This window comes from Phyllostomus discolor, chromosome 4, assembly GCF_004126475.2.
Source record: "Phyllostomus discolor isolate MPI-MPIP mPhyDis1 chromosome 4, mPhyDis1.pri.v3, whole genome shotgun sequence".
Classification (NCBI taxonomy): domain Eukaryota; kingdom Metazoa; phylum Chordata; class Mammalia; order Chiroptera; family Phyllostomidae; genus Phyllostomus; species Phyllostomus discolor.
Genome location: NC_040906.2, coordinates 105801584 through 105815099, shown reverse-complemented (window position 1 = coordinate 105815099; position 13516 = coordinate 105801584). Strand labels below are relative to the sequence as shown.

Genomic DNA, 13516 nt, shown 5'->3' with positions numbered 1-13516 from the left:
GGCTGGGAAGGGAGATTGAAATTCAGGCAGAATGAACTCTGCATTTGGGGCAGCGGCTGCCATGTCACTGCTCTGAACTTCAGTCCTTCAAAGGTCACAGGACCCAGCCCTATCTGGCTGGCTGGGAGCCCCTCATGTTGTTGATGGACTCCTATAGCTCCTGCTACATCTAATTCTGTTCCCTGCCTGTGGGTCAGAGCTGGTCCCCCAACTGTGTGCACATATGTGTATATATGCACATATATGTATATACATGCACATTTAAAACATTATCAGTCCATGATGCAAAGAGTTTTCACATAAGTTATTTTGTTTAATAACTAAGTAAAATCTAAGTAAAGGTATAATTTCCCTAAAGAGCTGGCTAACAAGTCAGCTGAGTAAAACCGGAGCTGGGTTTCTAATAAAAGACGATTTAAAATTTGTCACCCTTCTACTTTAGTACAAAAGGAAGGACTTGAGCCCATGGTGACAAGTTCTTTGCTGCCTCATCCTCTAACCTTCTTTGTCTGTTATTTCTGCCCCTGGAGCCTACAGTGACCATCTCCCCAGCCAGGACAGAGGTCCTAGACCACCATAACCTGCTGGTCTGCTCGGTGACAAATTTCTATCCTTGCCAAGTTAAAGTCACATGGTTCTGGAATGAACAGGAGGAGACAGCTAGGGTTGTATTAGGAGTGGGGACTGGAACTACCGGATTCTTGTGATGCTAGAAACATTCTCACTGTGAGGAGATGTCTACACCTGCCATGCGGAGCACCCCAGCCTCCAAAGCCCCATCACAGTGGAGTGACGTAAGGGGCACTTACTTCATGGGCACCATGAACTCAGAAAACACACAGGGCAGGGAGGACCCTGGTCTGGTGGAGTGAGTGCCTTCCTTATCTCTGGTCTGTCAGGCATATCTCATACCTTCTCCCCTACATAACTCTCTGATCTAATTTCTGGGATTATGGAAGACTGAGATCCCATTATCTCAAGCTAAAAGGCACATTTGTTGAACACTGATTTTATTTTCTCTCAAGACATTATGGCAATCCCTTTATATAACCTGACTCCCCGGGCTGCAGTTCAGCCTTGGCAGTGTGTCTCCTCGGTGTTGGAGTTCTCGGCTTCGACATTAAGGCTGGTATCTTGGAGAAGGTCTGTGGGGATATAGATGGACATACTTCCTGAGGAGCTAAAACCCCCTGCCTCCGTGTCTTCCATCTACACTGCCATCTTGGGGCCTATGCATGCCTTTGACCTTCCTCTATTTGCTCTCAGAGGTCCTCTGTGTCTTGTGTCCTGGAGTAGAATCCAGGCTTCCAGGTGAGGACACTGTGGAGTGTGGGGACAGACACTGATCTGCAGGCTTTTACTCCCCAGGGGCACAGCGTGAATCTGCCCAGAGCAAGATACTGAGTGGAATTCAGGGTTTTGTGCTGGGGCTGGTCTTTATTTGGGCCTTATCACCCCCATTTGGAAGAAGAAAGGTAAGGCGTGTTGGGAGAAAATGGGGGAAGACTGGGGCTGGGACAGTAGCAATCTGTTGTGACTTTTCCTACCTCACACCAAGAGGAAGGGAAGCTGAGGTGAGGATGGAGGAAGGTTGCAGAAATTAGGGAGACTAGACCTTCTTGTCCTAGATCAAGTTTGCTTCATCACAGAGGTGAGTGGTGAAGGTTTCTTTTTTTTTCCAACTCTTCAATATTTTATTATATAATTTTTTTATTGTTGTTCAACTACAGTTGCCCCCATTTTCCCCCTACCACTCACCCCCATACTACCCACCCCCATCACCCACCCTCAATCCTACCCCCTTCTTTGGCTTTGTCCATGGGTCTTTTATACATGTTTCTCGATGACCCTTCCCCATCTTTCCATCATTTCCCCCTGCCCCTCTCCCCTCTGGTTATTGTCTGTTTGTTCTTTATTTCAATGTTTCTGTCTTTGTTTTGCTGATTAGGTTCCACTTATAGGTGAGATCATATGGTATTTGTCTTTTACCGCCTGACTTATTTCACTTAGCATAATGCTCTCCAGTTCCATCCATGCTGTCACAAAGGGTAGGAGTTCATTTTTTCCTTTCTGCTGCATAGTATTCCATCGTGTAAATATGTACCACAGTTTTTTATCCACTTGTTTACTGATGGACACTTACGTTGCTTCCAGCACTTGGCTATTGTGAATTGTACTGCTATGAACATTGAGGTGCATAGGTTCTTTTGAATTGGTGTTTCAGGATCCTTAGGATATAATCCCAGCAGTCAAATTGCCAGGTCAAAAGTCAGTTTCATTTTCAGTTTTCTTAGGGAATTCCATACTGTTTTCCACAGTGGCCGCACCAGTCTGCAGTCCCACCAACAGTGCACTACAGCCTCTCTTCATCTTCCTTCAGTGACTGGCTCAGTGACTTTGGGGTGCTCTCACTGTATGGCAGTTGAAGTCTTATTGAGTCTGGGTGGCTGTGCAGGGGAGAACATCTGGAGTTTGTGAATTTCCTTTTGGAGGGTGAGATAAGGAGAAACAGATACAATTTTCCCTCTACTCAGGTCTATGAACTTTTTTCCTTTCTCTTTTCATTCTTCCTGATGATAGAACCCCTGAGGCTCCACTCACAGGTAATATTCCCATTCTTCTTGCCCAGAACTATGACTCACATAAGATAGTAAAAGGGGATGAGTGGATTTGTCTTGACATGCTTCTGTTAGATTGTTCTGGCTTCATACCACATTCATTCTAATGTGAGTTGGGGACAAAGAAAATTCTGGAACATTTTTCATAGTCTCTGCAGGAAACTTCAGAGATCACTTCCCAGACTAAGACCGAAACTTTGGCCTCAGCCATTTGGTGAGGTTTGGATGTGCCCCAGAGTCCAAATTACAGAAAATGCTGCTGAACTTGCTGAACTTGAGATGACAGGGAATTACAGTTCTTACCATTCCTTTAGTCGCTGGACTGTGCTTCACCAAAGCATTTTGTTATGCCCATTCAAGCTGAGGTCTGTGCTCAATTTAGCAGAGTGTGGTGTTTACTCATTGCCAGGGGAGGGGATGGGGAGCAGGTGTTGATACAAGATTAACCTTTGAGTCCTGATCCTGCAGACAGGCCCCAGGGTGGGCAGGGGCTGAATTTATTCAGGGGTGGTGTGGCTTATGACTCTTTCTACTCTCTCCTCCAGGGCTTGAGCACTGACACAAACATTCTTCTTCCTGGGACTGTCACCTCTCTTCCTGTTTTTACCCAGCCTGCCTTCCATCAGGCCCTTGAGCAAGCCACCCATGCCAGCTGTCACCCATCGAGATCCTGCTCCCATGGGACTGAGAAGCAGCTGCCTTGTCTTCTTTTGGTTCTTGTCTTTCCTGCATTTCTGCCTGTGACTGTTCTGCACCCTGTTGCTGGTGGCTCATTCCCTGTGCTACCGGCTGTGTTTGTTTGAACCCCAAGTATGCTCAGTTGGCACTTCAGACCTTGTTCTCTTTCTGAAGACTGACTATGAATTAAATCTCAAGTTCTTATTTTTCAATAATTTTTTTCAAAATTAAATAGATTTTCATATCACTTGTGTTCCAATTCTGCTCATGTAGAATGGTGGTGGTTAGTGGGGAAACACTGAGCAAAGCAAAAGTCAGATTCTCAAGTTCATTTACACTCCAAAGAGGGCACTATCCAGGCAAGGAGGCTAGAAAATCATGGGTCTCCACACTTGGTCTAACTCAGGTACCACAGAAGAATGTGGCATGAGGTATGAAACAAATTCAATTTTCCACCATCCACGGGGCCTCGGAGCTGGGATTGTGTGCAGCAGCCTCTCCTGGCTCCCACTGTGGTCTGATGAGTTTCACGTATGGTGCAAGTGCACTCATTTTGTGTCAGTGATGGTACCTTATGCCTAGTGCTGTGAGGAATGGAACTGACAGCACAGGGATCTCCTGTCAAGGGCCCTGTCTGTGTGCACTGGGGCAAAAACAATGATTATTAATTGAATATGACTCACCCCACTGTAATCGGCAATGGAGGCTTTATTAGATAGTAGTTTTTCAGCTGCACATGATGAAAACCCTACTAATACCAGCTTAAGGGAAAAATTAATTTGGGGGTTCACATGATTTGAACATTCATATGTGAGTTGACCTTAAGAAACAGGTATTATTCTGGGTTAGCATGACCTAATAAGGTGAGCACTTAAATGGAACTGAACTCTTTCAAAGAGAGATTCAATGCGAGGGAGATTTGCTGTTGCTGATTTTGAATATGGGGAGGGCCCAAGGAAGGATCTGAGAGGTGCCTCCAGGAGCTGAGTGGCTCCCTGCTGACAGCCAGCCTGAAATAGGAACTTAACACAGGCAAGGAAAATAATTCTGCTAAGAGCCAGCAGGCCTGGCTGAGGAGGACCCTAATCCTCAGAGAAATGAAACCTCAGCTTGTGATTTCAGTCTTGTGAGACCTTAAGCAGAGAGCACAGTTGAGCCCTGCCTAGACTTCTGACCCAGAAACCAGAGATAATAAAGGAGTGTTGTTTTAATCTGCTAAGTTAGCACTAATTATTTATGGCAGTGGTAGAAAACTAGGACAGTACCTTTTGTTCATTTAAGTTTTATATACTGCATCTTAAGTACGTTTTATATAGCTGGATACTCAATGATTGATAATCATTTCACATATTGATTTGTGATTTTTATATAATTTATGGTGGCATTTACAGTGATTTTCAAATATAAACTTTAAAAAATATAGTATAATAATGTTTTTCTCTATACTTTCGTACAGTTCTGTTATGTAAAATCATTTCACTATCTTTTGGAAGATCAAAGATGGTGGAGGAGTAAGTGGAAGCTACACTAACCTCCTCCTAAGACCAATCTGGAATTACAAATAAACTATAGAGAAATCATCCAGAAAAAACAACCAAACAATAGTTGGAGAGAAGTCTTACAACCACAGACAGACAGAAAAAACCAATTCACCACAAAGTGACTGGCACGGAGTGCAGAGGAGATGTGAGAGGTCTGGTTGGGCTCCCATGGGTAGCAGCTGAAGTGCTGGAAGGATATTTCAGTGGCTGGGGATGTTCCCCCTGAGAAGTGTGGGGTCTACACCCCAAGCTTGGCTCCTCAGCCTACAGCACCAGAGCGGGAAAGGAATCCAGATAACATCTAGCTGTGAAAAGTGGCAGGGTTTCTGTCTGTCAGGGAATGATGGCTGGAGATGCAGAGAGCCTCTTAAAGGGCCAACCTACAAGATTTAGTTTGCAACCACTTACCCAGGGCTCTGGCAGAGGGAGGGCAGAGTGAACTAGAGACACTTGAGGAGAATCTGGGGTTGGTGGCTTTGGGGAGAGAATTGAGGGAACAGCTACCAAGATCCCTGTGCTGAGAATTCCCCATACTGTAGGAGATATCTCTCTCAGGCTGAGCACTCTTCACTCTCCCCTGAATGGTGTCAACCTGAGAGGAAGCAAGAGGCCCACCAACAAAAATTATTCTGCCCCACCCTTCTGGTGCTTAAGCCTGACTGCTGATTACAGATTAGTTAGGTTAACAGCTGAAGGACACAGACATAGACTGTGGATCACTCGAAGTCTTGAACAGGCTGAAAGAAAGTATCAGCAAGTATATGGTGGCATTGAACAACATTGTAGATCAAATGGACTTCATTGGTATTCACATATAGAACTTTTCACCCAAAAGAAGCAAAATATACATTTTTTTGAAATACACATCAAACATTTTCAAAGAATGACCACATGGTAGGACAAAAAAACAAGCCTCAACAAATTCAAGAAAAATAAAAATCACATCAGGCATTTTCTCAGATCACAATGGCTTGAAACCAGAAACCAACCTCAAGGAGAAAACTCAAAAACACTAAAATACATGGAGACTGAATAACATACTATTAAATAATGAATGGGTTAACGACAAGATCAAAGAAAAAAATTATGGAAACAAATGAACACACAACAGCAAAAGAGCTATGGGACACAGCAAAGGTAGTCCTGAGAGCAAAGTTTATAGCAATAGAGGCTTACCTAAAAAAAAGATAGAAAAATCTCAAATTAACAGGCCAATCCTACATCTACAAGAACTACAGGAACAACAACAAACAAAGCCCAGTATAAGTAGAAGGAAGGTAATAATCAAGTTCAGAGTGAATTAAGTGACATAGAGACTAAAAGAGCAATTTAAGGATCAATAATTACAGAAGCTGATTCTTTGAAAGGATAAAAAAATAGACAAGCCTTTAACCAGATTCATCAAAAGAAAAAAAAAGACAGAGGACCCAAATAAATAAAATCAGAAACAAAAGAAGAGAAATTACAAAAGATACCACAGGAATACAAAGGATTCTCAGAAATTACAATGAACAATTAATTACATGCCAAGAAATTTGAAAGGCAAGGTGAAATGGAGAAATTTCTAGAAATATATAATTTTCCAGAGCTGAATTAAGAAGTGGAAACTTGGAAAAGAATGATAACAACCAGTGAAACTGAAGCAGTAATCAAAAAACTCCTGCCACACAAAAACCCTGGCCTGGATGGTTTCACAGGTGAATTTTACCAAACATTTAGGGAAGAGCTAATGCTTATCCTTACCAAACTATTCCAAAAAATTCAAGAAGAGAGAAGACACCCAAATTCTTTTTATGAGGCCAGTATTATCCTAATCTCAAAACCAGATAAAAACACAACAAAGAAAGAAAACTATAGTCAATATCTCTGATGAACATAGATGCTAAAATCCTTAACAAAATATTGGCAAACTGGATCCAGCAATACATTAAACAGATTATACACCATGGTCAAGTGTGATTCATCCCAGGGATACAAGGATGGAATAATAGTGACAAATCATTAACATAATACACCGCATAAACAAAACGAAAGACATAAATCACGTCTTCATTTCAATAGATGTTGAGATGGCATTTGATAAGGTTCAGCACTCATTTATGATAAATCCACCCAGCAAAATAGGGATAGAGGGAGCATTCCTCAACATAATAAAGGCCATATTCAAGAGACCTACAGTCAACATCATATTCAATGAGCAAAAACTAAAAGTTTTCACCCTATGATCAGGAACAAGACAAGTTGTCCACTTTCACCACTTGTTTTCTTTTCTTTTTTTAAAAAAATTTATTTTAATCATTGCTCAAGTACAGTTTTCTCCCTTTTACTCCCAATCCTGCCCACCCACCAAGCCCTCCCCACTTCCCTCCCATTACCACCCTCCCCCTAGTTTTTGTCCAAGTGTCCTTTAAATTTGTTCCCGTGAACCCTTCCCATTGTCCCCTGAAATTCCCTCTTCTCTCCCCTGTGGTCACTCTCAGCCTGTTTTCTATTTCAGTGTCTTTGGTTATATTTTGCTTGTTTCTTTGTTTTGTTGTTTAGGTTCCTGTTAAAGGTGAGATCATATGGTATTTGTTTTTTACTGCCTGGCTTGTTTCGCTTAGCATAATGCTTTCCAGCTCCGTCCACGCTGTTGCAAAGGGTAGGAGCTCCTTCTTTCTTTCTGCTGCATAGAATTCCATTGTGTAAATGTACCATAGTTTTTTGATCCATTCATTTACTGATGGGCATCTTGGTTGCTTCCAGCATCTAGCTATTGTAAATTGTGCTGCTATGAACATTGGGATGCATAGGTTCTTTTGGATTGGTGTTTTAGTGTTCTTAGGATAGAGTCCCAGCAGTGGAATTGCTGGGTCAAAAGGCAGATGCATTTTTAGTTTCCTGAGGAAGTTCCATACTGCTTTCCATAGTGGTTGTACCAGTCTGCAGTCCCACCAACAGTGCACTAGGGACCCCTTTTCTCCACAACCTCTCCAACATTTGTTGTTTGTTGTTTTGTTTATGATGGCCATTCTGACTGGTGTGAAGTGGTATCTCATTGTGGTTTTAATTTGCATCTCTCTGATGGCTAGCGATGTTGAACATCGTTTCATGTGTCTTTGGATTTTCTGTATGTCCTCCTTGGAGAAGTGTCTGTTCAAGTCCTTTGCCCATTTTTTAATTGGATTCCTTGTCTTCTTAGAGTGGAGTCATGTAAGTTCTTTATATATTTTGGAGATTAAACCCTTGTCTGAGGTATCGTTGGCAAATATGTTTTCCCATACAGTTGGTTCTCTTTTAATTTTGATACCGTTTTCTTTAGCTGTGCAGAAGCTTTCAATTTTGATGAGGTCCCATTTGTTTATTCTTTCCTTTATGTCCCTTGCTCTAGGGGACAAGTCAGTAAAAAAGTTTCTGCATAAAATATCTGAGATTTTCCTACCTACGTTCTCCTCTAGAACTTTAATGATATCACGGTTTATATTTAAGTCTTTTATCCACCTTGAATTTATTTTTGTATATGGTGTAAGTTGGTGCTCAAGTTTCATTTTTTTGCATGTGGCTGTCCAGTTCTCCCAACACCATTTGTTGAAGAGGCTATTTTTTCTCCATTTTATGTTGCTGCCTCCTTTGTCAAATATTAATTGACCATAGAGACTTGGGTTTATTTCTGGGCTCTCTGTTCTGTTCCATTGGTCTATGTGCCTGTTTTTATGCCAGTACCAGGCTGTTTTGATTACAGTGACCTTGTAGTATAGTTTAGTGTCACGTATTGTGATCCCTCCTGCTTTACTCTTCTTTCTCAAAATTGCAGCAGCTATTCGGGGTCGTTTATGATTCCATATCAATTTTTGAAGTGTTTGTTCTATGTCTGTGAAATATGCCATTGGTACTTTAATAGGAATTGCATTGAATATGTAAATTACTTTGGGTAGTATGGACATTTTGATGATATTAATTCTTCCAATCCATGACCACAGTATATGTTTCCATTTGTTTGTGTCTTCCTTGATTTGTTTCCTGAGTGTTATGTAGTTTTCTTTCTTTTTAAAGATTTTATTTATTTATTTTTAGAGAGGGAAAGGAGGGAGAGAGAGACAGAGAAACATCAATGTGCGGTTGCTGGCGGTTATGGCCTGCAACTCAGGCATGTACCCTGGCTGGGGATCGAACCTGCGACACTATGTAGTTTTCTAAATACAGGTCTTTTACCTCTTTGGTTAGGTTTATTCCTAGATATTTTATTTTTCTTTTTGCTATTTCAAATGGGATTTTTTCTTTGATCTCTGCTTCTTCTGTTTCATTGTTGGTGTACAGAAATGCCTTTGATTTCTGGATATTGACTTTGTATCCTGCTGTTTTGCCAAATTCATTTATTAGGTCAAGCAATTTTTTGGTGGAGTCTATAGGATTTTCTATGTATACTATCATGTCATCTGCAAACAGTGACAGTTTTGTTTCCTCCTTTCAGATTTGGATGCCTTTTATTTCTTTTTCCTGTCTGATCACTGTGGCTAAAACTTCCAGTACTATGTTGAATAGAAGTGGTGAAAGTGGACAGCCTTGTCTTGTTCCTGATCTTAGTGGAAAAGATTTTAATTTTTTCCCATTGAGAATGATGTTGGCTGTAGGTCTCTCAAATATGGCCTCTATTATGTTGAGGAATGCTCCCTCTATTCCCACTTTGTGAGTGTTTTTATCATAAATGGGTGATGTACCTTATCAAATGCTTTTTCTGCATCAATTGATATGATCATGTGGTTTTTGTCTTTGCTTTTGTTTATGTGATGTATTACATTTACTGATTTGTGAATATTGTACCATCCTTGCATCCTTGGAATAAATCCCACTTGGTCATGGTGTATGATCTTTGTAATGTATTGTTAGATGCGGTTTTCCAGTATTTTGTTGAGGATTTTAGCATCAATGTTCATCAGTGATATTGGCCTGAAGTTTTCTTTCTTTGTTGTGTCTTTATCTGATTCTGGAATTAGGATGATGTTGGCCTCATAAAAGGAGTTTGGGAGTCTTCCATCTTTTTGGATTTTTTGGAATAGTCTGTGAAGGATAGGGGTTAGCTCTTCCTTAAATGCTTTGTAGAATTCTCCTGTGAAGCCATCTGGCCCAGGGCTTTTGTGTGTTCGGAGTTTTTTGATTACTGCTTCAATTTCTTTTGTTGTTATTGGTCTGTTCAGGCTTTCTGCTTATTCTTCATTCACTTTTGGAAGATTATATTTTTCTAGAAATTTGTTCATTTCACCTAGGTTTTCAAATTTCTTGCCATACAGTTTTTCATAGTAATTTCTTACAATGCTTTGTATTTCTGTGGTATCAGTTGTAATCTCTCCTCTTTCATTTCTGATTGTGTTTATTTGGATCTTCTCTCTTTTTTTCTTGATGAGTCTGCTTAAAGGCTTGTCAATTTTGTTTATCTTTTCAAAGAACCAGCTTCTGGATTCATTGATCCTTAGAATTGTGCTTTTAGTCTCTATCTCATTTAATTCTGCTGTGATCTTGGTTATTTCCTGCCTTCTACTTGCTCTGGGCTGTCTTTTTTGTTGTTCCTTGAGTTCTTGTAGATGTAGAGTTAGGTTGTTTGTTTGGAATGTTTCTAACTTTTTTAGGTGGGCCTGGATCGCTATGAACTTCCCTCTCAGGACTGCCTTGGCTGTGTCCCATAAGTTTTGGGTTGTTGTGAGTTCATTTTCATTTGTTTCCAGAAACTTTTTAATTTCTTCCCTAATATCATTCTTGACCCATTCATTGTTTAATAGCATGCTATTTAATCTCCATGATTTTGAGTGTTTTGGTTGTTTTTCCTTCGGGTTGGTTTCTAGCTTCAGTCCCTTGTGGTCCGAGAAAATGCTTGGTGTGATTTCAATTTTCTTGAAATTCTTGAGGCTTGTTTTGTGTCCTATCATGTAGTCAATCTTTGAAAATGTTCCATGTACATTTGAAAAGAATGTGTATTTAGCTTCTTTTGGATGGAGGGCTCTGTATATATCAGTAAAGTCCATTTCATCAAGGGTATTGTTCAATGCCACAATATCTTTGTTGCTATTTTGTTTGGAAGATCTGTCCATTTTTGACAGTGGGGTGTTAAAATCCCTCACAATAATTGTGTTGCTGTCCATATCTTTCTTGAAGTCCTCTTAAGATTTTCTTTATGTATTTGGGTGTTCCGATGTTGGGTGCATATATATTTACAATATTTATGTCTTCTTGGTGGATTCTTCCCTTGAGTATTATGAAGTGACCTTCTGGGTCGCTCTTTATGGACGTTTTTTGGAAGTCTATTTTGTCTGATATGAGTATTGCTACCCCGGCTTTTTTTTCCTGTCCATTTTCTTGGAAGATTTGTTTCTAGCCCTTCACTTTCAGCCTGTGCAGGTCTTTTATCCTGAGGTGGGTTTCTTGTAGGCAGCATATATGTGGGTCATTTTTTCTCATCCATTCAGCTATTCTGTATCTTTTGAATGAAGCATTTAATCCATTTACATTTAAGGTTATTATTGATAGGTACTTATTCATTGTCTTTTATGTACAAGTGTTCCTTTCTCTCTCTCTCTCTCTCTTTTCCTTCTCTTCCTTAAAGCAGTCCCTTTAGAATCTCTTGCACAGCTGGTTTGGTGGAGGTGTATTCTTTTAGACTTCTTTTGTCTGGGAAGCTTCTTATTTGGCCTTCTATCTTGATTGAGAGCCTTGCTGGATAAAGTAGTCTTGGTTGCAGACCTCTGGTTCTCATTACTTGGAGTATTTCTTGCCATTCTCTTCTGGCTTGAAGTGTTTCCATTGAGAAGTCAGCTGTTAGCCTGATTTGGGCTCCCTTGTATGTTACTTCCTGTTTCTCCCTTGCTGCCTTCAAGATTCTTTCTTTGTCTTGAAATTTTGCCATTTTAATTATGGTGTGTCTTGAGGTGGGCCTCTTGATTGGGAGTCTTTGTGTTTCCTGGATTTGTGTGACTTTTTCTCTCATCAAATTAGGGAAGTTTTCCTTCATTACTTTTTCAAATAGGTTTTCTATCCCTTGGTCTTCTTCTTCTCCTTCTGGTATCCCTATTATATGGATATTATTACATTTCATATTGTCTTGCATTTCTCTTAATCCCTCTTCAGTCTTTCTGAGCCTCTTTTCCTTTTCTTGCTCTTTCTGGGTGTTGTTTTCTATTTTTTTCTTTAGCTCGCTAATCTGATCTTCTGCTTCATCAATCCTGCTTTTCATTCCTTCTACTGTGTTCCTCAGCTCAGAAATGGCATCCTTCATTTCCTCTTGGCCCTTGTTGAGAGTTTCTGTTTCCTTTTTCATGCTTGTATAGTTTGCAGTGAGATTGTTGTAGCTTCCCTGTAGTTTCTGATAGCTCATTGTGAGTTCATTGAGCTTCCTGATAATCATTGTTTTGAACTCACTATCTGATAGTTGAGTTGCCTCTATTTCATTTAGCATTTTCCCTGAGGCTTTCTCCTTTCCCTTCATTTGGGGATCGTTTCTTTGTTTTCTCATTGTTCTTGGGATTCCTCTTGTTAGCCTGTTTCTTAAATTGATCTGTTCTGGTTCCCTGTGATTATGGTGTGAACTTCTGTGGTAGAATACCTATGAGATTCAGTGGTTCAGTCTCCTTTGTGTATCCTGGTGTTCACAACTTCCCCCTACTCTTTTTTGTGATCGTTGGGGGAGTAAGGCAAAATGGTTTAAGACTGCAAGACAGTATACTATGATGTTTACATTAGCAGCCAGTAGAGAAGAGTTGGGATATCCTTTGGCTACTTATAGTGTTAACCATGATCCTCCACCCCACTAGCCACGTTTTAGAAAAGATGGAAAGAAGGTAAGATTCTTATTGGGGACAAAAGGATTATTAGTTGGATCTAGAAGCTGTGAGGCTGTGGGAGGTCAGATTCTGAGGGAGGGTTGGAATAAAGATTAGTAAATAGGAGTAGTGTGTAAAAGAATAGAGACAACCCCCATAATAGTATAGTTCAGGAAATTAAAAAGTGGGCTGAGATCAGGTAGGGGTATTGAGTAGTATTTACAATTGTATGAACTAGGTCTTATTAACAGTAATAGTAAAGCGACAGTCTTGTGGCAGAATCGATGAGATCTAGATAACAAGAATAGAGCATAGAACCTTGAGAGGTTATTAATGGAACACAGATGAACGATAGTAAATTATCAAAACACTGTGACTGAGATACCAGGGGGAACCTATCAAATGACAGTATAACCAACCAAGCAAAGAAGATTATACAGAAAGAAAAAGAATACCAAAATACTATTAAAATAAAAAATGTTGGAAAAGTGAGAAAAAGATAATACAAATTTACAGTAACTTGCAAGACCAAAAAAAAAAAAAAAGGAAAAAAAAGCAGAAAATGGAGTGCAGGAGAGATAAATTTGGAGTGGAAGGAATAATACTAGGATGAATGGAAGAGAAATGTAAGTGATTGAGAGATATAAAAATAATAAGAATTGAAAAATAAAATGTCACTTAAAGCACAAGATAAAATCAATCAACCAACAACAACTACAAAACAAAACAAAACAAAACAAAACAAAAAAACCTCTTGTTCGTTTCTAACTGGCTAGACCAGTTTTTTTGATCTTGCTGGCTTCAGCTGGCTGAGGGATGTTTGAAATGCTTATCACCCTTCCCAGCCAAATCTCAGTAAGTCTCTCAGGTACTCTCCCCAGGGCCAATCTGA

General features: G+C 40.1%; 1 pseudogene; it reads left to right on the top strand.

Moving 5' to 3' along the window:
* LOC114494920 overlaps positions 1-13516 on the top strand; it is a 32761-nt pseudogene that overhangs the window by 393 nt on the left and 18852 nt on the right.